The sequence below is a fragment of the Trachypithecus francoisi genome, unplaced genomic scaffold (assembly GCF_009764315.1).
Source record: "Trachypithecus francoisi isolate TF-2019V2 unplaced genomic scaffold, Tfra_2.0 Lachesis_group8, whole genome shotgun sequence".
Lineage (NCBI taxonomy): Eukaryota > Metazoa > Chordata > Mammalia > Primates > Cercopithecidae > Trachypithecus > Trachypithecus francoisi.
The window spans coordinates 51,789,168-51,814,119 of NW_022681473.1; the positions used below are offsets into that span (position 1 = coordinate 51,789,168).

The 24,952-nt window shown below is 46.2% G+C and overlaps 1 protein-coding gene across 31 annotated transcripts in view; it reads right to left on the minus strand.

Annotated features, from left to right (window-relative positions):
- ARNTL (aryl hydrocarbon receptor nuclear translocator like) overlaps positions 1-24,952 on the minus strand; it is a 110,236-nt gene that overhangs the window by 39,558 nt on the left and 45,726 nt on the right. For 8 of the 31 annotated variants that reach the window (XR_004435976.1, XM_033206154.1, XM_033206151.1 and 5 more), the window contains exon 3: positions 21,716-21,770. The exons of the other annotated variants lie outside the window; for them this stretch is intronic. The gene's annotated coding sequence lies outside the window, so the exon portion shown is untranslated. The remainder of the gene's footprint in view (positions 1-21,715; positions 21,771-24,952) is intronic. 31 annotated transcript variants of the gene reach the window in all.

Genomic DNA, 24,952 nt, shown 5'->3' on the forward strand with positions numbered 1-24,952 from the left:
CAACAGGAAACATCAGGCCTTGCTTAATCTTCAGCCCAACCCTCCCATCTGCTGCCCAAAGCCCCCAACAGACTAAAGACAATAGTTCCCAGAACCACCTGCCTCTGCTGGGCCCACATTTCTTGCAGGTGTGGCTCCCTTCAACCACCCTGTCACCTGATAAACTCCTACTTTCCTTTCCTGTGCCTGCGGGCACACCTCCTGGAGAAGCCTTCAGAGTTGTATCCTCTCTCCCTGGCTCTCCTGCAGCAGCTCCTGCCCAGGTTCCTTCACGCCCTGTGGCCATTCTCTGCTTGTAGGCGTGTCTCTTCCACCACCCATAAGCTTCAGGGAGGTAGGGCCTTATTTATAGGCATCTCCTGTGCCTGGTCTCATGCCTCACTCCAGGTGGTACTCAACAAATGCTAAATAAATGAAGAACTTCATGTCCTTTCTGGTTCTCTGAGTTTCCTGAAATTTACTTAATTATTTAATTATTTTTTGAGACAGTCTTGCTCTGTCGCCCAGGCTGGAGTGCAATGGCATGATCTCGGCTCACTGCAACCTCCATCTCCTGGGCTCAAACTATCCTCCTGCCTCAGTTTGCTATATAGCTGGGACTACAGGTGTGCACCACCATCATGTCCAGCTAGTTTTTATATTTTTTGTAGAGAGGAGGCTTTGCAATGTTGCCCAGGCTGGTCTCAAAGTCCTGGGCTCAAGCAATCTGCCCATCTCGGCCTCTCAAAGTGCTGAGATTACAGGCGTGAGCCACCATGCCCGGCCCTGAGTTCCTTGAAATTTAGATGAAGGATCCAAATTTCAAGCACTAAACTCCATATGAAATTTCTCATTTTGATCAATTTTCCCAATATTCAAATTTACTTTAAAGAAATAATAATAATAAATGCTAATAGATTTTGGCACTTTTGCAAAACAAAAATCAAAAAGCCTTTTTAATTTTTTTGAGACAGGGTCTCACCCTGTTGCCCAGGCTGGGGTGCAGTGGTGTGATCACAGCTCACTGCAACCTAGAATTCCTAGCCTCAAGTGATCCTCCCACCTCAGCCTCCCAAGTAGCTGGGGCTACAGGCATGTGCCACCATACGCAGCTAACTTTTTATTTTTAGAAGAGACAAGGTCTCACTATGCTGCCCAGACTCCTGGGCTCAAGCAATCCCTCCATCTCAGCCTCCCAAAATGTTGGGATTATGGGCATGAGCCACCACGCCCAGCCTCAAAAGCCTCTCTTGCATGCTTAGACAAGGTAAGGAAGCTAAACCAGTTGTGACACTTAATTAACATTATTTCTGGGAAACTGTTTTCTGCCCAAGAAGGCATTTTTAGATGCAAGAACAATAAATAAAACAACAAAAAATTTAAAAAAAAGAAAGCCTCTTTCTGGGCTACTTCCAAAAGGGATTTGAGCCAAAAGAGGTGCCTTTGAGAGAGTACCCTTGCCAAGGGTGGGCTCTGAGGGCCGCCCTGACCCGGCCATCCACATGGCATGTGGTGAGGATGCTCTGGGGAGAGCGTGGCCTGTGGTCCTGGAGTCAGGGGCTGCAGGTGTGCCCACTTCCAAGCTAGAGAGTCCCAAAGGTGAGATGGAGTCTTGCTGGACTGCCAGAGAAAGCAGGGCATGGAGGGACTTGCACAGGATGCCTTGGAAGAATGTGAGGGCACCCTCCATTCCACCGAGGAGCATGGCGAAAGGATCTCAGGGGTCCCACAGGAAGGAGCAAGGAGGGTGGAAGAGAAGTCACAGCCCAGTCTGCCCTGCAGAGAGAGGCCTTGGCAGCTGAGAAAGGCGAGGGCATCAACCACTAGAAGGCGTCCAAAGGAGATACAGCTGCTCCTCTGAGCAGAGCAGGGTAAAGCTGAACACTGCCCCTCAAGAAACCCATACCCACTATCTACAGGAAGATGATCACATCCAAGACCCCCAATCCACACCAGGTGACTCTTCTTTCCCTGGTCCCTGCTCCAGCACCCTAAAAAGCAAAAGAACAGAAAGGTGAGCCTGGCAGAGTGGATCAGTGTTCCAGGCTGAGCTACCCCACCCAGTGGGAAGGTTCTGCACAGCCTGGTGGCAGGGCTGGCCATGTGACTGACCCTGACCAGTGAATGAGAGCAGAAGCGACAGCCACAGCCTTCTAAAGGACCTTTAACATGTGTTCCTCTGTCTGCCCAAGACCGTCAATTTCCTGGATAGAGGCTCCTCCTTTAGCCAAGGCCCTGGATGGACAGTAGCACAACAAAGAAATAAACCTTTGCTACAGTAAGCCACTGAAATGTTGAGGTTGTTTATTACCAGGGTGACCAACTCATCCATTTGCCCGGGACCTTCCCATCCAGCACTGAAAGTCCTGCATCCCAGGAAACTCCTCTGTCCCAGACAAACCAGGATGGTTGGTCCCATAGTCAGTGCTATTGTACAACTCATCGTATGGTGACAGACACGGGCAGGAAGAAGGAAATTAAGACTAGGATTCTACAGCCACAGATCACGCCTGATCCAAGAGCAGGAACAGGAAACAATGGCATTTACAATAAACAAGTTTAATCTTCACAATAATCTATCCACTCATTGTGATCATTATCCCAATTTTCAAGGCGAGGAACTAAGAACTGAAGAGGTAACTTGTCTTACTTAAAATGACACAGCTAGCAAGTGGGGATGAAACCCAGGTGTGTCCAGCTTTACTGCTGGTGCTTCTAACTACCACACTGCTGCCAATCCTGCCTCCAAAAACCACCTCCCAAAAGTATAATACAGAGACAAAAGCAACACAAACAAACAAAACATAAAAAGCAAGCATTCCTGGAAAAGGAACAAGGAGAATTTACAAGAAAAAGAAATCCTGGGTCAGGAAAGCTACAGGAACTGAGCAAACAAGTTATCTCTGAGCTTCCTGGCAGCCAGGGCAGAGAGGGACATGCTAGCTCTCACTCTTTTAAGACCTGGAAGTGTATCAGGGAGTTCATCAGGACAGGCCTGAGCAAGGAGAGCTGTCTCTGGGAAGGTTCTCTCTATGGGACCTGAGTAATACTATGCTGAATGGCTTGGGGAAAACAAGTGTTATAAAAGAACAGAGGACTTCCCCCTTTTTAAAATGGGACCCCAGTGAAGGCCTGCCTCTCCTTCTGGCCCACAGTGTTACCCCTAGTGTGACAGCTGGGTGGAGCTCTGTTAAAACACTTGGTGAAGCCCCAGAATGTCACTTGGGTAGCAGTCTTCCATGATGTGGCGAGCTTAGGAAAATAGGGACAATAGTGAATCAACACCCTTGACGACCCTGTCTGGTATCCGTGTGCTTACTGATCTACTTCTCCACAAAACTCTCAATCCCCAGCAGGGGTGCGTGAGTTGCCACCTCTGCATTCCCACAACCTACCTACAGGGAGCTGGCCCCGAGCACAGCACATGCTCCAGAAGTACTGCTCTCCTTCCCCAGCCCAAACAGCCACGACAGATGGCCCCTGGCCCCACTCTTCACTACATGGTGCCTGTGAAGTAAACACTGAATTGCTCTGACCTGTTCATGCTCTGATCTGTTCAGAGGGCGGTACCTCTGAGCAGAGGTGAGAGGCTGATGGGGTCCTGTCCCCATTGCAAGTCCTGCGCGACCTCCATGGTTACTGTGACCGCCTGTGGGGAGCCTTGCTTTGCAACAGATTTAGAAAACCTTCACTAAATGTCAGCAGATGCCCTGAACCTAAGGTAACAGGTGTTTACACAAGGATCATTCAATAAATATTTCTCTAGCCCCTAGCAGAAACCACAATGGGGACAAAGACAGAAATCAGCAGTCCTTACGTTCAAGATGTCCTCAGTCCAGCTAGAGGGACAAGTGTTTTAATAAGTACATGTCAGCATGATCAATTCAACAGGCAAGCCATGTTTACAGCTGTACAGCAATGCACTGCCCTACTCCGGAGGTGCCTGGGGGTTTAGAAGTGGCAGATATTTGTTGAGTCATGATGACAACTCTCCAGCAGGTGGCAGTCAAGTGTCTTGAGGAAGGCGTTTTTTTTTGTAGCAGTGGGGCATAACGAAGGTACAAGAGCAGAAGAGACGAAAAAATGATTTGCTTGTGGGCTTGGGTGTGTGTGGAGGGGTGCTGAGGAGGTATTAATAAAAGGAGAACAGACCAGCGAAGAGGTCTTACGAGGTGTTGCAGGGGTTTGCCGGGTGGCCTGGCTGGTAGGGAGAATGCCCTGAGCAGAGGACAGCAGTATATGCAGTGGTACTTCAGTCTCAAAGGTGCTGGTTGTCAGGTGTTGGGGTGTGAGGAGGGCCCATTTGTGGCCCTTGGGTACCCAAATTCAACTGGTAGCTCTAGACGCTTGTGGATCCCCAAATTAAACATCAATCAAGGAGACGGCATTTGGAGCTATGGGGCTTGATCAGTTGAGAGGATCCCGCAAGGAGTAAGATTTGTAAATCTGGGGAACTATGTCAATCAAAACAAGGCTGGTCTTTGTGGAAAAGAACCCCAATATCGTTGATAGAGGAGAGTCCACAGAATCCCAGTCTCCCAGACAGCTACTGAGGGTTGGTAGAGGGATTCAGAGATCTAACTAAGTCACCAAACAGGACTAGTTCCCCCAAGGCATGCACCTAGCTCAGTAAAGGCACTCGGTTTGCTGAATGATAAAAGAGATGTCTTCTTACCCCTTTGCCAAGTCCATCACTGAGGTGTAGAAAGAGAACAAGCTACCAACCCACTGGGCATCCTGGGGGAACTCTTGGTCCTGGATGTGGAGGTACAGGCCACAGATGAGACAGCTGTGGAAAGTGGCCTGACTCCACCTGACCACTGAGCAGCCGCCCAAATTGAAGTGGCCCAGGATGAGCAACCAAAATGGTCACAATGGGAGCATCTGAGTTGGCAAGCAGATCGAGGAGATTATTCTTTCAACAGGGCTGATTATAATGACTGCAGAATGAGTTGGAGTCCCAGGAACCATCAATCCCCTGAACATTTCCATGAGGCATCTGAAAAGGGAACTGATACCACTTAGTGCTTTTACTGCTCTAGACCCTTTATAACATAGTGATTCAAAGCATGCTCTCTGACGGGAGATGGCGGTCAAGTTTCAAGTCCTGACCCCATCATGTATGAGTGCCTAGCGTTCAAATCTCAGGTCCCACATTTACCAGCCGTGTGACGTTGGGCACAACATTTAGTCTGTATGTGTCATTGGTCTCTGACCCAACCTGTAGGATAAGGATAACATTACCTGCCTCACAGTTGTGGTGAAGAGTAAGTGAGATATATAAAGTGCTCAGAATGGTGTCTGGAGCATAACAAGCCCTCTGTAAGTGTCATTATTATCTTCCCATTAACCATCACAACAGTCTCATAAGACAACTACCTAATGTTTCATCCGCTATCTTACAGATAAGGAAACTAAGTTTGAGAGGGTAAGTAACTTGATCGAGATCAGTGATTTTGTATAATGGGAAGGCAGATTTAAACACAGGCCAGTCCCATCTAAAGCCCATACTCCTTCCACTGTACAGCACAGCCTCCATGCAAACTAAGAAATGGGCACAGTCCAGAGGGTGCAGGGATTTACAAATTCTTCAAAAAGTACTTCCCAAAGTTCTGCCATCGAACACTAATCCCACAGGATTGTAATGATGTTATCTGGGGGGAAAAATCAGGGGCCAAATACGTATAGCTGGGTTCAACAGTTAGGTGTTTCTTCTGCAAGGCTTCTTGGACCTTTAAAGATGGGCCCATGGAGGGTGAAGGTCTAAGGGCAGTGGAGTCTGAGTCCCAAGTGTATGCATCCACACACCATTTATCACCTCACGTCTAACAGCCAAGGGTTCCATGGGGCACACAAGGGGAACCGTGCTCTGCAAAGCCATTCAGGATTAAGAGTCCCCTCCTGTGTGACCCTCCCCTCCCCCTGCTGATTTCCTCACCAGAAAGAGCTTATTTCCCAGCCTCTTGGCTCCTCTGAAAGCAGTCCAGGCTCTGAAGCTCATGTCCCACTTTTTCTTACGAGTGGTCTCTGGCCACTTCCTTTGCGTAGTGCGTGCTCACTGGCCTGGCACTGTCCTCTGCCCCTCATGCAGACCCTATGCATTTAGCCCACGGCCTGTCCCAGAACCAGGAATTTTTGCAAGAGTTTTCCCCCAGCCTAGACCCCAGAGATGGTCTGCTTTACCTGGAGGACAACATGGGATCTGAAGCCACAAAGAGAACTCCCAGGTGCTTCCTCTCCCCAGGCAGGGTCCAGGCCTTGTTCCCCTTTGCACCCCGGCACCTAGCACTCCACATCTGGGGGCACGGCCGGGGGCAATATGTGCTCTCTGTCTGCCACATCCCTCCAGTCCTGCCACTTCCACTCTGGGGACCAGGCTGGTGAGGCCAAAGCTCTCTTCCCAACCCTTGGTCTCAACACGCCCCCGCGTTCAAAGAGGGCACAGGGTACAATCCCTGATGGAAGCAAGAAGGATCAACGAGTCATGCTCAAGGACCAGCTAAGTGAAGGCGCATCCACCTGGCTCCTATTTCTTTTCATTGTTTTCCTGCCTGTCCTTGTCTTTAATTGCTACAGAATAAGAGGAGAGAGCCTGGTTCTACAGACTCAGTGGAGGAACACTCCTTTCACCAACAAACTTACTGCCTGAAGTTGAAGAAAATTCTGGAAAACATCTGCGTCTTGTTCTAAAGGAAACAAAAGAATGCACTGCTGTTATTTGGTGGCAAAGGGAGAGAGGCCAGTGTGAGGGAGGGTGGAGTTAAGATGGAGCACCTGAAAGGTGCTTGTGTTTCTGGCTAGGGCTTAGGGTTTGCCAACAGGATAGGCTGGGCCAGGCGGCAGGGGCTGGGCTCAGGGCGGGCTGAGAAGCAAAGAAGAAAACCACATGCCTTCTTCGAGAATGTGGGGAGAATGGGAAGAACATTCAACAGCAGAGAAAGGGAATATTATAGGATCTTAGATGGAACGGCCTACACCTTTTACCACAGTAAAGAGCAAGGCCAACTACAAAGCAAGGTGGTGGGACCCCAGGACAGGCAGGAAGGGATGTGTGGGGCGGGAAGCCTGCACAACAGCACAGCCTCCTGGCAAGGCCGGGCAGTGGGCATGTCTCCAGAGCAGGCTGGCCAGGTATGGGACCTTCCTGACAGAAGAAGGAAGCAAGTGGCAGCAGAAGAAGAGGCTGAGGGTTCTCCCCCAGGTACCAGAAAGGCAGGAAAAGGTGGGTTCTGACAATAGAGTGAGGGGATTCTGAGTGCCTGAGGAGAGGTAGAGCAGGATGGTGGTCAGTGCGGGGCCTCTCGGGTTCCATTTCCAGCCCTGCCACTTACTAGTTACATGTCCTAGGCAAATTAGGTGACCTCCAGGAGCTAGAGATGCCTCATCTGTAAAAGGGGGGGATTCCCTGCACTGGGTTGTTGTGCAGACCAAATGAGTTGAATATAAGAAAACAGCTAGCATGCTCAGTGGTGCCTACTATGGCCATGGAAGTGGATGGCCTTGTGCTGGTTGAAAAGGGCGAAGGCTGGGAAAAGTGACGTCAGGAGATGCAAACTCAGGTTGAAATCCTGGGGATGCAGGAACTCAGAGATGGTGACAGCAGGGGTGGCAAGAGGACATGAAGGAACTTAAAGCTGGAGAGATCCAGGACAGTGACCTCTGGGAACGAGGAAGGAGTCGAGGAGAGTGGCTGCAGGGAAGGCTACAGGTGTCCTGGAGGTGGGTCTGGAAGGCATTCCAGAGGGCAGCATTTTGTAGCAGGAAGCATTGAGGACTCAAAAGAATTTGAAAAGTGAATGGAGTTTTAAGAGTCCAACTGCTTTGTTTTAATATAAAACAGAGAGACAACTCCGAAAAGCTTGGACTAGGGCAATGAGAAAGGTCAGTGGGATTTGAATAACAGAATTTTGGAGTTGCTCAGGGAGATAAGATGTAGAAAGCAAGGACAATGATTTCCTAGGGAGATGAAGCCCACAGGAGGAGAAGGGGAACCCAGCAGGGTGACAGCTGCTGCTGAGGGGTGGGCTGCCCCACGGATTCTGGGGTGACACAGTAGCATCAGCTAAGGATGCTGGGGGCATCTGTTATGTCCCACTCAGCACAGGGTTTGGCTGACTGGCAAGGAGGCCTCGGATGGCTACCACTGCCCCAAAACCTTGAGGCAATCCAACACAGTTTATTGAGAACCCACATATGCCAGGTAATTTCTTCGGTGAAAGAATTGGTAATTTGAGTAAATTTCCACCACAAACTGCATGTAGTAGCCAAATTTCAATTCGGGACAATTTGGTAACAACGAAGACACTGTTGGTGCGCTGGCCCATGACCACTCATTAATCTCTCAACAAATATGTACTGAGGGCATCCAAGTGCTAGGCACTGCTCTCCACGGCAGTGCTGGGGATGGGGGTAGGGACACAAAAATCCTTGTCCTCATCTGGCACACCTCCTGGTGAAGAAGGCAAGAAAACCAAACAAGTAAGTCGGGTGCTGGGTGGTGGTAAGTGCTCAGGAGGAAAGTCAGAGATGGGGAGGAGGCAGACCACGGGAGGGAGGCAGTCAGGAAGGCCCCAAGGAGGCTGGACACGAGGAGGTAAGAGGCGACAGAGGTGTTCCAGGCAGAGGACAGCTGGTGAACAGGGCCACAGGGAGCTGCCCAGTGCTAGGGGACCAGTGACTTGTGGGGACCAGGGAGAGGAGACAGCTAAGGAAAGTGGGGATGCAGTCAAAGGGCCAGGCCTGGGGGCCTGAAGACCCCAGTAAGGATCTTGGCCTTGACTCTGAGTAAAATGGGGAGTGACATGATCCCTCTTAGTTTTTATATCTGGCTGCAGTGGTGAGAAGACACCCTGTGTGTGTGTGTAAAGGCAGGGCAGAAAGCTGAGTTAGGAGACAGCTACAACAGTCCAGGGAAGAAATGCTGTGACTCAGCCCTCAGTATTAGGCGTGAGGGTGATGAGAAGCAGCTGGATTCTAGACATATTTCCAGGGGCTGTGCTGACCAATGGGATGTGAGGTGTAAGAGGGGTCAGTCTGAGTGGCCATGGCGGGGTAAAAAAGTCAACTCTTGGTATGTTCTGAGAAGTTGATTCTTGGTATGCTCTAAAGGAATAGCCAATGGGTTTCCTGATGCTCTAGACATGGGGGTGACTCCCAGTCCATGAACTGCACAAAGGCCCCCAGCCAAGGGGGCAAAGCCGCTTTCCAGGTACATGCCCCATGTGACAGCTGGAGGAAGAGGGCCCTGGACGCCATCCACCTATCCAGGGAGGAGCTGCTGGTTTGGGACATGTTCAGCATGGGATGCCTATGAGATGTCTAGGTGACACCACAGGCCCTGTTGCTGTGAGTGGAGGTGAAACAGAGCAGTCACCTGCCACCCCCGCCCCTCTGAACACTGACCACGTCACATTTACTGAGCATCAAACACGTGCCTAGGATGGTTCCTGCCTTGACATGTCTCCTTCGGTCCTCATAACGACCTTTTGGGGAAGGCATCGACATCATGTAGAAGATGACTGAGGCTTAGAGAGGTAAGGCAACTAGTCCAAGATCACACGGCTGAGAAGGGCCAGAGCAGGGACTGGAACCCAGATATGCCCAACTCCGGGCTGAGACTCTGCACATGCTCTGCTGCTTCAGTGACTCAGCAAATAAAAGCAACAGCTCTGTCCCAAGTAGGAGAAAGAGAGCAGGGCAGGCTCATACCCATCCCTCCTCCCACCTACGGTGCAAAGATGTCAAAAACCAGTACCAAGGACATGAATAACCAATGTGCTGGCGGAATGGCACATCTGTTCAATGGGTTAACTAAAAGCCAGGAGATCCTTTCTGTTTAAACGTGAACAACTGAAAACGTTTCTAAAATGCACTTGTCCATTTGCCTGGCAAGCGCACTTGGAGGAAGATGATGTAATCTATAACGAGTCTCAGGATCTTCCCAGCCCTAGATCTAACATGTTGGTCTGAATGTATCCTGCCTGATCCCAGAAATAACCCAAGTTCCTCTTAATGAAAACGAAATCAGCTTGTTTTTTTTCCTTCATTTGTCTCCTTCTGGCAAGAAGAATTAAAAAAAAAAACAACAACCCACAAACTTCAGTGATTTCAGTTTCATTTTTCTGAGCTTTGGATATAGTGAGTATCACGTTTCTGTGGGTCTGAACAGGCATGAGTCGTAGAGCTCAAGGTCATTTTTCTGAGAAAATAGTGCAGGAATCACAACAAAAATAACAACACAAAAACTAGTGGCAGAAACCACACAGCAGGCTTTTTTTTCATGCTAGTCAGTGTTGTTTTGTTTAGTCCTCAAAGAAGAACTAATTAATTCTGAGAGGGGTCAGATAAATTGCCTGAAATTCCTCAGTTCACAAGTAGGAAAGCCAGGATTCAAACTCAGGTCTGTCTGACTCCAAAGCGCTATGACAACTGAAGCAATACTACCTTTTCTGAGTTAAAACAAAACAAAACAAAACAAAATCTCCTATAAATCAATAAAAAAGCAAATACTTCAGTGGAAAACTAAGCAAAGAATATGAATAGGAAACCACAAAAGATGAAACACAAAGACCAGTAAGTATACAAAAACATGCTCAATCTCATAAGTCAAAATTTAATAGACAATATGCCACTTTCACTGCTCATATTAGCGAAGATTCCATTTTAAAGATAATACCAGTATTAGTGAAGATGTGGTAAATGGGCAGGTCAGTACACTGTATATCTGAATATAAACTGATACACCTTTTGACAAAGTAATTTCATGTCTAAATTAAATTTTATGTTTAAGAATATCATCTCTTACATAGTACTCTTTTAATAGATATGCACTGGTATCTGTTAATATATCAATAGATAAAAATAGATATACATTTAACAAATTTTCATTTAATTAGTATTCATTAGTGAACTGATATACATTGATATACATTGGTGAAAAAGGATTCAAACTTATATACACAATATTTCCCAATCTTCTTATGTGTCTATGGAAAAAAGACAAGAAAAAATTCACCAGAATATTAAGACATCTCCAACTGGTGAGATGGGTCATTTTTGTTTTAACATTATAATTTCTCAATTTTCCATCTTTTTCTATATTGGACATGAATTACTTATATAATAAAATTTCATAAACACAGAAAGGACTGAAAGGAAGTAAACAGAAATGCTGATGGTAGCTGTCTTTGTGGGCTGAGACAATGGGTAGTGATTTTCATCTTTCAATTTCTCTACCTGTTTCAAACTTTCTCTTATGAGGTTGTGTTACTTTTGAACTAAGCAGAACTGTAAAACTTAGTAGTAAGTATTCAGGTTTTCTGTAACTATATCAACGTCATAGAAAAGACTTCAACTAGTTTCCAGATAGGAATAACAAAGGACAGGGAAATCACACACCAGCTACCCTAGATGAAAGCCTTGGGAACTTTCCAACACAGCGAGTGTTAAGGGACCAAATGCTTACTGCCAGCCCACACATGACCACCAAGGCAGCATATGACACTGGCACATTCACAGTTCATGTTTGCCTTTTACGTGTCGTGTTCAGTTCTGAACGCCTGGCTATCCATAGCATCAACCCAACAGGCGCACAACATTGCTGCTCAGTACAGTCAGTGCTGGGCAGCATGTTCCCTAGTGACAGTTGCTCTCTCCTGGGGACCCTCCTGGATGTCAGACCTTCGTGGTCCAACTGAAGAGCCCTCAGGTTTCAGGGCAGGTAGAGGCCCAGGCTTGAGCAGGAAGCTTCTGGTAGACTGACATCACCCACCCAACTTGGCCTACAAGTTACCCCCACGAGAAGCCTCATTACCTCCTTGACTTTCCCTTGGACCTGCCCACAGCTCCCAGAGTCAGTCTGACTCAGGCTGAGGTGCAGGTAGAGGACACAAAACAATCAAAACAAACTTAGTAAAGAGTGGGGAGCCTGGCTGGCTTTTCTTTCTTTAAAAGTCTATATGGGGACTTCTTAAATATATATATGCACAGGTGGGAGGAGTGAAAAAAAAACAGAGATGGCAAAAATGAAAAAATATGACAATGGAAACTGTTTCAGGCTCTTTTAGGATTATATATTTTCTAAAAGGGACAGGGGAAACATCAAAACACCTCATTTCTCTGACAATGAATGCAGTTAAAAATTTGGACTTCTACTACATATCCTTATGTAAAAGGACATTTCTAAGAGATATGAAACCATTTCTTTTTATTTAAAGTCTGTCTTAGAATTTTTCTAGCTAATTTGTAAGCATGTGCGTGCATGTGCACACACTCTCTCTCTTGCTCTCTCATATTTTCAAAGACGCAATAAAATATTTTAAATATGTCCTTAGCTGTCTTGAAATCTGTAAACAATATAACCTTACAACACTTATAATTCCAAAAATAATCAATATAATGCCCTAACTGTAATACAAAGAAGAAAGGAAATATAGTTAAAACTAAGACAGTATGTAAATCAATATGCAAGTATTGAGGCACTGCTACACCAGAAAACATCATGAAAGACATATGAAATGCTTGCACCTATTCATAACAAATAGGTGCTATGAATAGGTGAACAAACCTATTCATAACAAATTCTTACATACTTGGTAGCTGTGTTCCTAGAAAATTCAGTATATACTAAAAACATGCAAAAATTTTTTGTGTTTATGTGTTAATTGGAGTCAGATTCCAGGCTCAGATAATTTTAAGCAGGGTTTTGCCTACATGAATGCACTGAGCATTAGGCAACTGTGCAGGTGTTGGGCAATCTTTTGTTCCCCAAGCATTATATCTAGCACCTCTGCCTTCCCCTCTTCCTCCAATAAAGCCTCGTCTGGGTTGCTGTGACAGCCAGATCACCCACACACATTCCCATGATGTCCTATAGGGGGCGCGATGTACCCACTCAGAACCGGTAGCATTTCTACAGACAAAAAGAGGCAGAGAGGTTAGCTATTTACCCAAAACAACAGAGAAAACCCAATGGCAGACTGGACTAGAATAGACAGCGGAGGAAGAAGGAAGTTATTATTCTCATATTTATCTTTCTTCACTGCTAGACAATTGTGCCAAGCACTGTTATGTCCATACAGAATCTCATCTAATCCTCCTGTCAATCTTCTGGGTTAGTACTATTATCATCCCCATTTTTCAGATAAAGATATTACCTTTCAGGGAGGTGAGGTAACTCTCATAGCCCTATTTTTGGCAGAACCAGATTTTACCCAGTGCTTTTTACATTGCTTCAAGCTGTTCCCCTCCAGGTCTCTGAGTCGACGCCCCAGGGTCCCTCACTTTGCTGCTTAAGTCTCTGGAAAATAGTGACGAGAATGTGTGCTATCTGAAAAGCAACTCACAAAGAGAAAGATGGTTCAGTCCCAGCATCTCAGCCCTTCTGGTCCTGTCAGTGTATGGCTCTGGCCAGAAAAGCCCAGGCATCCCAGAGCACGGGAAGCAAAGACTCTGGATGAAGTCATGGGCCATCTTTCTCTAGACTCCGGGAAGAGCCTGGCTAGAGGCACCAGGGATCATTTCAGGAGAATGTGTATTTGGCACCTACATCCCAGTTTTGGAGGGTAGGTGGTCATCACATCCCTCCACCCCCGTAACTGCTGGAGTTGTTCTCTGAGACTGAATATTGGATTAGGCACTTGAAGAGGTGACCCAGTTTGACAATTCTTAGGTACCTCTCTCCTTCTACTTTCTGGCCATAAAACCATGACTAAGCACTTTAAACAAGAAACCTATTGCTCAGGCACCATGTTCAGGAAAAGAAAACATCAAGAGCCCTGTATTTGTCACCTCGATCTAAAGTCACCATTTCATGAACCCTGTGGGGCCTGGCAGAGCTACAGGATGAACCCATTTGTTGGGGATAGGGCAGATGCCTCTGCCCTGCAGTCTGTTCTGTCAAAACAAAATCTGAAGGTTTCATAGAAAATGGTTCAACTAAGGCTCCTGTCAAATGATTTCTTGCAAAATAAGTTAAAGCAGGACCAGCCCAAGTCCAGTGCACCATAGGCTTATTTTTAGCATTATGCAGGAAAGGCTGTAAGATATTCTGGCACCACAACTAAGAGCATGTGCTGTGGAGTCACAATGCCCAGCCCCAAATCTCTGCTCTGCTGCTTGATTGTGTGGCTCTGGACAAGATGTGAGCCCTTGTTCCTTAGCTGCCTTATTGGTAAAACGAGGATGATGACAGGGCTTACCTCACACGGTGATTCTAAGTCATAAACAAGACAATTCATGTACGGAGCTTAGAACAGTGCCTGGCCCATGGGAAGCACTCTCTGGATACATGTCACCTTTACTGGGATTAATACTGACTGCCATGCCATAGAAAGAATGGCTGAAGGCACTGGAGAACATAAACCTTGTGGAGGGAGATAGAGTGGGTGGAGAGGGAAAGGACGTGGGTCCATGAGCACTACCTTCAAACTTCTAAGGTGGAATTGCACCATGCCTATGGACCTTTGTCCTGTGTTGCTACAAAGACCAGAACTAGGTCACCAAGGAAACACTGCCAAAAGGCAGATCTGGGGTCAGAATAAAGGAGGATTTTTAAGAGCCAAAGATGTCCATAAAGCGGGAGCAGGATGTCTGGTGCGGAGATGTCCGAGTGGGGCTAGCGGACTGCCTGTCACAGGCAGCCACTGCACAGATGGGATCCTCCTACACTGGTGGGTGGCTAGAGGAAGTGACCCCTTAGGCCCCTGCCCATTGGACCATTCTATCACTTTGAAAATAAGTAAATAAGTGCTGATAGCCCGGGTGTGGCTGATCAGCCTGAAGGAAGGAGGATGGACTTTGCACCAGTCTTTATACAACCCTCAAAACTTTTACTTAGTCTCTACTAAAAATACAAAAAAAAAAAACTAGCCGGGAGAGGTGACGGGCGCCTGTAGTCCCAGCTACTCGGGAGGCTGAGGCGGGAGAATGGCGTAAACCCAGGAGGCGGAGCTTGCAGTGAGCTGAGATCCGGCCACTGCACTCCAGCCTGGGCGACAGAGCGAGACTCCATCTCAAAAAAAAAAAAAAAAAAAACCTTTTACTTAATACTCTCAGAACCACATCTGGTGGTGGCAGTGGGGACAGGAATGACCAGTAATGGCTCAAAGAACCAAAAGTGTTTCTGGAACACCTGCTGGTGCCAGACAATAATTCAGGGAATGTGTAAAATGACAGGGCTATGATAAGTTATCAACATTTTCTTACTTTGGACGATTTAAAGAGTATTGGCCGGGCGTGGTGGCTCACAACTGTATTCAAGCACTTTGGGAGGCCAAGGCAGACGGATCACCTGAGGTCAGGAATTCGAGACCAGCCTAGCCAACATGGCGAAACCCCATCTCTACTAAAAATCCAAAAATTAGCTGGGTGTGGTGACATGTGCCTGTAATCCCAGACACTCGGGAGACTGAGGGAGGAGAATCACTTGAACCCAGCAGACGGAGGTTGCAATGATTTGAGATCACACCACTGCACTCCAGCCTGGGCGACAGACTGAGACTCTCTCTCTCAAATAAAAAAAAAAAAAAGACAGTATCTATGACTAATGCCATTATTATCTGGGGGCACACAATATAGAGTGATCAAGTCCACCAACTCCATGGGCTGTGACTGTGACAGGAAGCCTAGGGTCATTCCAGTTCACAGGCTACTTCCCAGCCTCTTCTCAGGCAAAGGTTTTAGTGTTCTTCCGCACCTCCTTGCCTCCAACCCACCCACACAACCCCTTGACCTGGATCTTACCCAAGTCAGTCTCCTGGCCGAGTTACACACAGGAAAAGTTGCTGGAACATAGTGAAATGTCCGAGAGCAAGAAGTAATAGAGAGAAAGAGGAGAATCTGCTTTTTGAAAATTGGTTCAGAGCAGGAGCAGCCTACATCATGAAATAGTGTTACCTTTATCAACTACAGAAACAATTTTAAAACTTGAAACTATTTTATCAACAAGAAAAATTGCTAGCTTGTATTGAAATTATAATCCAGATCCAAGAAAAAAATGAAATTTCCAAACTAAAGTTCATCAGCCATTTTCCGAGTATTTCCTATGTACTTGTTACTGCTAATTTATATATTCTCAACTCTGAGAACTCAAAAGCAGGTAAGTGGCTGTAGGTATCAAAAGATTAGTAAAAACAAATATGTGTAGGTGACCTTGGGGACATTCTGTGGACACACTAATTGTTTCCTATCTGGCAACACCTGGCACCATGTTTGAGAACCACTGTCCAGTCCGGCTAGGAACTCCCTGGGCAGGAAGATGAACCATCTCTTCTCAGAAAGAATGGATTCAATAACCCAAGGGCTCCAACTTTGGATCCCAGCTGCTGGATCTGCCCACAGCCCTGATTCCTCCCTCCCCACCTCTGACCTTCTCTGTAGTAGGTGGTTCATGTCCCAGCATGTCACTGTCTTTTACTCTCTGGTTGGTTGTCTGTCTATAGCCAAACCCTAGTATATCTTCCTCACCCATAATCATTCCCCCTCACTTGTTCCTCTCCATGCTGGCCACTACAGCCTTAGTTTAGGCCCAGACCAACCCCGCCTGGCCTCTTCGCATCCTCTAAAAGCCCTGGCCTTTGGCATCCCAACAGCTGACTTCTCCAGAGGCTTTCACAGTTTGCCCTCCCTAGCAAAGGTTTCCCTTCGTCCCTCTGCCCCTCCCAGCCTCAGAAAGAGAAGTAACTCCCCAAAGCCCACTCTGGCTCAGGCACTGTGCCTGACATGTAGCCCAGGGCAAGAAAGATACAGGTTCACCACACAGGCCGGCACCAGTCCATTGATATTAGCTACCAGAACGCTACTCAAAGATATAGAGGGTCAGAAGAAACCCAAAACCACCATGACCAGTTATTATTCTTCTATCGGGGTGGGGCCAGAGCATTGGAAACACAGCACTCATGCCACCCACTTGCTTTCCCAGAAAAGGGCAGAGCAATCCAGGGAACTCGGGATTGCCTGTCTCTGGCCTGTGGCCCAGTCCTATGCTCCCTTTGGTATTCCTATGAAATCACCTCAACAGTCCATTCCCAGGGCTCCTCCAAAGTTGCAATACTTACCTTCACTGCCTCCTGCCACCCACCACTGCATCATGCTTACCTTCCCACTAACACGTGGCAAACGTACTGCACCTTTTTCCATTAGAAAACTTTATAGCATCTACAAGCTTTTCCCAAGTGGGTCAGAAAGCAACTGATGTTACCTTTGCTTTGCTATCCAAATAGATTCCAAAATTCCCCACTCTCATTTTCTCTACCACTCAATGAATCTGTTATACACACATAACTTGGTCTGCTTATGCACGGGGTGATTGTTTGGCCATCTTCGTGTCTGTGTCTTCTAAGACTGTGAACCCCCGAAGGGTAGAAATAAGATCCGTTTAATACAGTAGCTCCAGCGAGCACAGCAGGGCACTGCCAAGAGAAGCACAGAGACTGCCGCCCCAGCCCACCTTTGCCATGACTCTTAATGGGACCCTAGGCAAGTCACTCCCTTGCCTAGGCCTCCGCTTCCCCACCTACAATGAGACGTACTTAAAACTAGTGTCTCTCTGAAGGCCCATCTTGTAGCTCTAGTAGACTATGATAACACAGGCAAAAAAGCACTGGGTTTATGTCTCTTCATGACTATGTGAGCAACAATCACCCAGGGTTAGGCTCAGCAAGATATCACAATACTGCGCCTTTGAGTAGCACAGAACTGCCATTGCAATGTGTGAAAACCCTAAAGTGGATATTTAGTGCAATGGGATGGATGTTTGTGCAGCTAAGTATAATGGACAATGAAGAATGATTTTATCTCCTTTTGAGAACATAAGTATACTATTCTATATTTATCCCTCCCATCTCCTAAATTAGGCAGGGAAGAACTTTTTCTGATCGGCACCCACTTGCCAATAATTTCGCTCTACATCTAAATGGAGAACAGGAGTCATATAAGTTCACAGATTGAATGGATGGTTGATTTACGAAGCCCTTAAAATGTGGCTGCAGGCCGATGCTGGCAACCCCATAATTAGATATGGCATGCTCTGCAATGATGTATTTTTTAACTGTTTTTTAATAACTCAGTTCTCCTTCTGGGATGAGGAGAAAAATGGAATTTGTTAAAAATAAATCGAGATTTTAGTGGCTTTTCAGCCTTCTGCTGCTTGTTGCTCAAAATATTCTATAAATAAGAGAAGCCCTGTCCTATAGTGCACTGTAAACACCCACAGACACTCAGAGCCAAATTCTTCCAATTATGACCCTGTGCCTGTTGCCAAGCTACTGCAAGGACCTACTTGAAAGGCGGCCATCTAGGCCATTTCCTGATTAAGCTGCCCTGTAGCAAGGAATCAAGGCCTGCTGCTTTGGCATTGTATCTAGTCTCAAATAATTACCCCGTGTTCCTGAAATTAAGCCCTTTCCTTGTGATAGAATTACAATTCAGAGGTAAGTGAAAGGCTAACCACTCACCCATCTGTCCATCTGCCTAAGTAGTGTGTGCATTTAAGACCCTGAGCTGTCACATGTTGGGCTTTATTTAAATTAGGTAGCAGAAGGACACTCACAACAGCATCTTTAACTGCACTGAGCAAATCAAGGTCAAACAAAAGTAGGTCAACTATGGACATGACAGGTGAGCCAGATGTAGCCTGCATTTCTGCTCAGTGGCTTCCTGACTCATCAGTTTAGGTCACCATTGCCCAGCCCAGCAGGCTGAAATGGTCATTTAAAAATCTGTACCGTACCCCAAGAAGGCAGTGCAGTTATGTCAGGTGTAGGGCTTCCTGCTCTGCAGTTCAAATGCCAGCGTGTGAGCTGGCACTGCCCTGGCCTCTGAGTTTCCACGCAGCCTCAACAAGTCATTGAAGAACTGCATGCAGAGAATCAGAAGATGACGGAGTGCCACACTCTCACTGAGAGAAATTACTTCCAGCACCTTAGAAACCAGAATGTTCAAAGCAGCAGTGGAGCAAAATGGGCTCTGGCTGGAAACTAATCACCCCTCACCTCTCACTATGAGGCTTTCACGTCAGCCCAACTGGGTGAGTGTTCAAGAGAAGTGTCGTCCACACTGGCCCTGAGACCTTCAAAAGGTCCTGTGACATGGCTCCTGCCCCAGGAACTCACTCTCTAAATGGGAAGCCCATTAATGAACAAGAGACTATGTGGTCAGATTTTCCAAACTCAAAACTGAGACCTACACACTTGGAGGGGCAGTGTTTATAAAGTAGGAGTCCTGGAAAACTTGGGACCTGGGTGGTTACAAAGCATTGAGCTCTTCAGGGAGGGTTCTGCTGGCCATCCAATGCAAAGGGGTCCCTCCTATGACTCTCATGCTACCCCTGGGTTCTAATTTCTTAATAACTGAAGTGATCTTGTGTTCTTGCCCCTCCTCTGATTAGAATGTGAACGTCATGAGAGCGGAGACACTCTCTGTTTTGCTCTTGACTGGTTCCAGATCAACTAGAACAGTGACTGGTTCTTAGTAGGTACTCAATAAATATTCACTGAAAAAAACCAAATACACACCAGACTCTCAGAAAAGCATATTTATACCAATCTCCCTCAAGCCCTACAGCAATATTATGAGGTAAAACAATTAGATCTCCCATTCAATGAGAAAATCAAGGCTCAGAGAGGGTGTGTATTTTGCCCAGGGCTGCATCTAATAAGTGATAGAGGTGGAATTCAAAACCAGGTATGGAGTATTATGATCCTCCCTTTGTAACGAGTGTCTATTATTTTGTATAATTTAGAAAGAGCAAAAATGAAAAACTCTGAAGGAAAAACTGCTCATCAGAAAGAGCTTTATATCAACTAATCTTATCTGTGATGAATTCAATTCTGGCACCCAAAATCCAAGTTCCATTTCCATCTACAGAGGACACTGGCAGCATAGCTATAGCAGGAGAAAGGATTCTGGGGCCTTCCTTATGAAAGAATTCGGTTCCTTTCTTTCTGCAGGGCCTCAAAAGCCAGGCAGGGAGTGGAGGGGCCATCAGCACCAGCGATCATCATGCCTACGGCTGCTGGCTCCACGGTTCACTGGAAATGTTCCAAAGACAGGCTCATAAGCAAGTCTGATGTCGAGGAGTTAAAGTGTTTGTAATCCGCCTTCTCCCAAATCCATACCTTGAAACTTGGAAGGGAAAAAAAAAGCATTTTTTAAAGACTGAAATTTCAAAAATGTTTAAAATGAAAAGTAGAGATTTACATTTACCTGAATTGAGAATATTAAACCCTGCTGAAGCTAAGTTTATCCCCTTTTTCAGTCTATAACTCATAATAAAATTCCTACTAGTCTGATGTTTTGGGCCAAGAAAGCCTCTCCAGTCTATCCTCTAGATGCAGGCAATGGCTTGAGTTTATGTGCAAATCAGCAGGTACATCTCATCAAAATGGCCAGGCCAGTTCTCATGTGTAAATACATATCTCAAATATGGGAAATAAATGCAAACAGCACATAGTATCAATGAAACAGGTATAGCATTGTCAAGTTGCCCAACAACCCTTAAATACAAACATCCTGCAGAAACATTACACCCTCCATGGCTGTGAATGAGGAGCAGCACAGTGACAAACGAGCGCATAGCCTTCCAGATCAGAGACTGTTAACTGGGATCGCTGGGTGGACTTCAGGAAAAACGTCTCATGAAAAATGCTGGGCTTGTATTTGTCTTGTGCTTTTTTTTTTTTTTTTTGAGAGGGTCTATAAATTTCTTCAGACTCACAAAGTGATCTGTGACCCCAAAAGACTAGGACTACCCCTTCTGTTGCAACTCCTGTTTCATTTAGACAATGCTGCTGACACAAACAACTAGACAGGAAGCCCTTTCACAGTAAACACGATGATGGTAACAATCAGAAAAAATTGTCCAAGCTCTTACACAGACGATCCAGCCACCGGAAACTGTTCAGTCAATGACATAAAAGAGGTCAGTAGCTCAAAGGGACTGGAAAACTGCTGTGCCTTAGCTTGAGCCTACTGCCCAGACAGGGACAAATGGCACAATGAGAAAAGCACAAGGAAGTAAACTTAGGGGCCAGAAAGTTTGGGACAGGTGAACTTGGGAGCAACAGGAGGAAAAAACAGAATCTTTGGAGCCAGGCAGGGCCTCACATACAGACTCAATCTGTGACTCTGGGATGATGATGATGATGATGATGATGATAACAGCATCTGCGATGAGCTATTATTTGCTAATAGCACAATGTCTGGCACATAGTAAGCACGTACTTATGTACTTAGGAAATTACATGCTATTTCATTTAATTTTATTTTTCTTAGTTTTTTTTTTTTTTTTTTTCATAAAAGAGAAAGGGTCTCACTATGTTGCCCAGGTTGGCCTTGAATTCGTGGCCTCAAGTGACCTCCCACCTCAGCCTCTCAAAGTGCTGGGATTACAAGAGTGAGCCACTATGTCTGGTCATTTCATTTAATTTTTTATCACAACTCTGTATTATCTTCATAATATAGAAGAGATATATATATATATAAAATGCCTATATAATCTATATTATCTATCTACATATTATCTTTATCTTCTAAATGTGGAAAAAGGTTAAAAAAATTAAGTAGCATGCCCAAGGTCCCCAGCTAGTTGAGAATCAATCCAGGGTCTGTTTGGCTGTAAGCCCATACTCTTAACTACTAAGCAGTGGCAAGCTTCAGCTTCCTCATCTGTAAAAGAAGATTATAATGCTTACATCCTCAAAGTGGTAAGGATTAGAGAGAATGCACAGGAAGTGCTTACCACGGTGCCCGGCACACAGGAAGCCCTCTAGTGTAGATTCCTATGACATCGGAACCTTTGGAAGGGAGAGGAGAGGTGGGAGGTAAGCATCCAGCTATACAGATGGTACGGCATTTCACTTTTCACTTTGAAGGGCTTGACAAGCAGGATTAGGAATTCTGGACCAGGCTTAAAGGACTGGGATGAGGCTAGTCCAAAGTTATCTCCATTGATAGTTCAGATCAAACTCCTTGTTCTACCTTTTTTTTTTTAGACAGAATCTCACTCTGTTGCCAGGCTGGAGTGAGGTGGCATGATCTCGGCTCAACTGCAACCTCCGCCTCCTGGGTTCAAGCAATTATCCTGCCTCAGTCTCCTGAGTAGCTGGGACTACAGGCATGTGCCACCATGACAAGCTAATTTTTGTATTTTTAGTAGACACGAGGTTTCACCATGTTGGCCAGGATGGTATCAATCTCTTCACCTCGTGATCCGCCCACCTCAGCCTCCCATAGTGCTGGGATTATAGACGTGAGCCACCGCACCCGGCCCCTTGTTCTACTCTTTCCCCGCGTCTCACTACTGCACTTGACTAGTCTGAAAAAACAAAAAATAAAAAAAATACAATAAAATTTAGAAGGCTGGAATGACATACTCTCAGGGACACAGAGGGACACACCTCATCAAGATGGGAAATAATGTGCTTACTTAGAGATGAAAGGCTTTTCATCAAAACTTGGAGAGGGTTGAATTTTTGAAAGAAGGAATCATTCAAGTCCACACACACACACACAAAGGGTCTCAAAAGGCAGCACCAGACAGCATGACTACACCTGGGCCAGGAATGTGTGCCTGCTGCCGGTCTGTCTCCCTGAGACCCAAGGACAGCAAAGGCTCCTGTGCATGTTTGTAAGAAGGGAGATGCTGGAGCCCCATTTATCTGTAAACCCCACCTGGAACTTGAGCACAGTCTAGGTGTTCTTTAAAAAAAAAAAAAGAAAAAGAAAAAAAGCAGCATTTGTCAGAGCAGAATCAAATATGGTGAAATGTACCCACTGAGAGAAAAGAACCAATGATTTAGTGTGGCTTAGAGTATGCAAAGATCAATGGATCCATCTGCAGGAAGAAGACTCCCACTCACTGACACCACCATCTTGACTATTCTCTTATTAAAAAATGGAACAGGGGAGGCTGCGGAGCAGCAGAGTCACTCCCCAGAAAGCCAACGCCACTGCAGAGAACATGCATCCCAGGGCTCCGGTTTGCTTGGTGAGAAAAACACCACAGAGTGTCAACAGTCTCTCCCTGGACCAGCTCGTCCCCTCCTGCTTTTCTTATAAAGGAATCACTACACCAAGTTATCCCAATAGAAATCAAAGACACTCAAAGATCTTCAGGTCCTGTCATCTGTCCCCTCTTCTCCATCCTCACAGCTCTAGCACAACACTCAGCATCAATTTCCTGGACAATTTTAACAACCGCTAAAGTAATTCTGCTGCCTCCCTCCTACAGTCCAGCCCCCACACTGCCACCAGCTGGCTTTCTAAAATAAAAGTGCTGACCACGTCACTCACCTCCTGAAAGATGTCTACTAGATTTGCACTGCCTATGAAATAAACTCCAAAGTCTTCGCTTGCATGCAGGTATGCATTAACTCAGTCATTTGTCCATCCACCCACCTCATGTTTCAGGTTCACCTACTGTGTGCCAGGCTCTGTTTCAGGCCCTAGGGTGCTGAATGCAATAGATAAGACCAGGTCCCATCTTCATGGATTTATATTCTCGTGGGGTAAGACAAACCATAAACAAGAAGACAGACCAACATATCATATAAAGTCAGGGAGTGATGAGTGCTAATGAGGGAAACCAAAGCAAGGTAGGACAGAATGGTTGAAGCAGTGGGGAGAGGGGGCAGAATGGTGCTTTTTCAGACAGGTGGGAGAACACTTGAACAGAGGCCAGCATGGAGTGAAGGTGAGCCAGGTGGTGTCTGGGGAAGAGCAGCCCAGGCTGAGGACAGCAAGTGCAAAGCCCATGAAGCAATAAGGGGAACAGTAAGAAAGATGCAGCGGCTGGAATGGAGTGAGCAGAAAGTGCCAAGTGATGAGACCACAGAAGATGAGCAGGAGGGGCTGGCAGGCCACAGCGAGATGTTTAGATTCCATTCCAAAGATGCCAGAAAGTCGCTGGAGAGTTTAGAGCAGGGAAATGACACATATTTGCTTTTTAAAAGATCTCTTTGCCTACACAGAAAACTGACAGAGACATGCTGAGAGACAGTGGAGATTTGAACGAGGGTAGAGAGCAGTGGTCTTGTCTGTTTGGTTGACAAAGAAACTAATAATAATAATAATAATAATGAGCAGTGGTGGCTTCCAGGACATACAGTAACAGCTGTCAAAAATTGCAATGTTTGAGATGACAGATACATTAATTATCCTGATCTGGTTACTATAGATTATACGTATGGAAACATCACTATGTACCCCATAAATATGTACAATTATTATGTGTTAATTTAAAATAAATAGGCCGGGCGCGGTGGCTCAAGCCTGTAATCCCAGCACTTTGGGAGGCCGAGACGGGCGGATCACGAGGTCAGGAGATCGAGACCATCCTGGCTAACACAGTGAAACCCCGTCTCTACTAAAAATACAAAAAAACTAGCCGGGCGAGGTGGCGGGCGCCTGTAGTCCCAGCTACTGGGGAGGCTGAGGCAGGAGAATGGCGTAAACCCGGGAGGCGGAGCTTGCAGTGAGCTGAGATCCGGCCACTGCACTCCAGTCCGGGCGACAGAGCGAGACTCCGCCTCAAAAAAAAATAAAATAAAATAAAATAAATAAATTGGCCAGGTGCGGTGGCTCATGCCTGTAATCCCAGCACTTTGGGAGGCCGAGGCAGGTGGATCACTTGAGGTCAGGAGTTCGAGACCAACCTGGCCAACATGGTGATACCCCATCTCTACTAAAAATACAAAAATTAGCCAGGAGTGGTAGCGCGCAACTATAATCCCAGCTACTCCGGAGGCTGAGGCACAAGAACTGCTTGAACCTGGGAGGCGGAGGTTGCAGTGAGCCGAGATCATACCATTGCACTCCAAACTGGATGACAGCGCAAGACTCAGTCTCAAATAAATAAATAAATAATTTTTAAAACCAGTAAAACAAACAAAAAAAGAATTGCAAACAGATGATGTGAAGGACACGGGAGGAAGCAGAATCAAAGATGATGCCCACATTTTAGGCCTGGGGAGCCAGG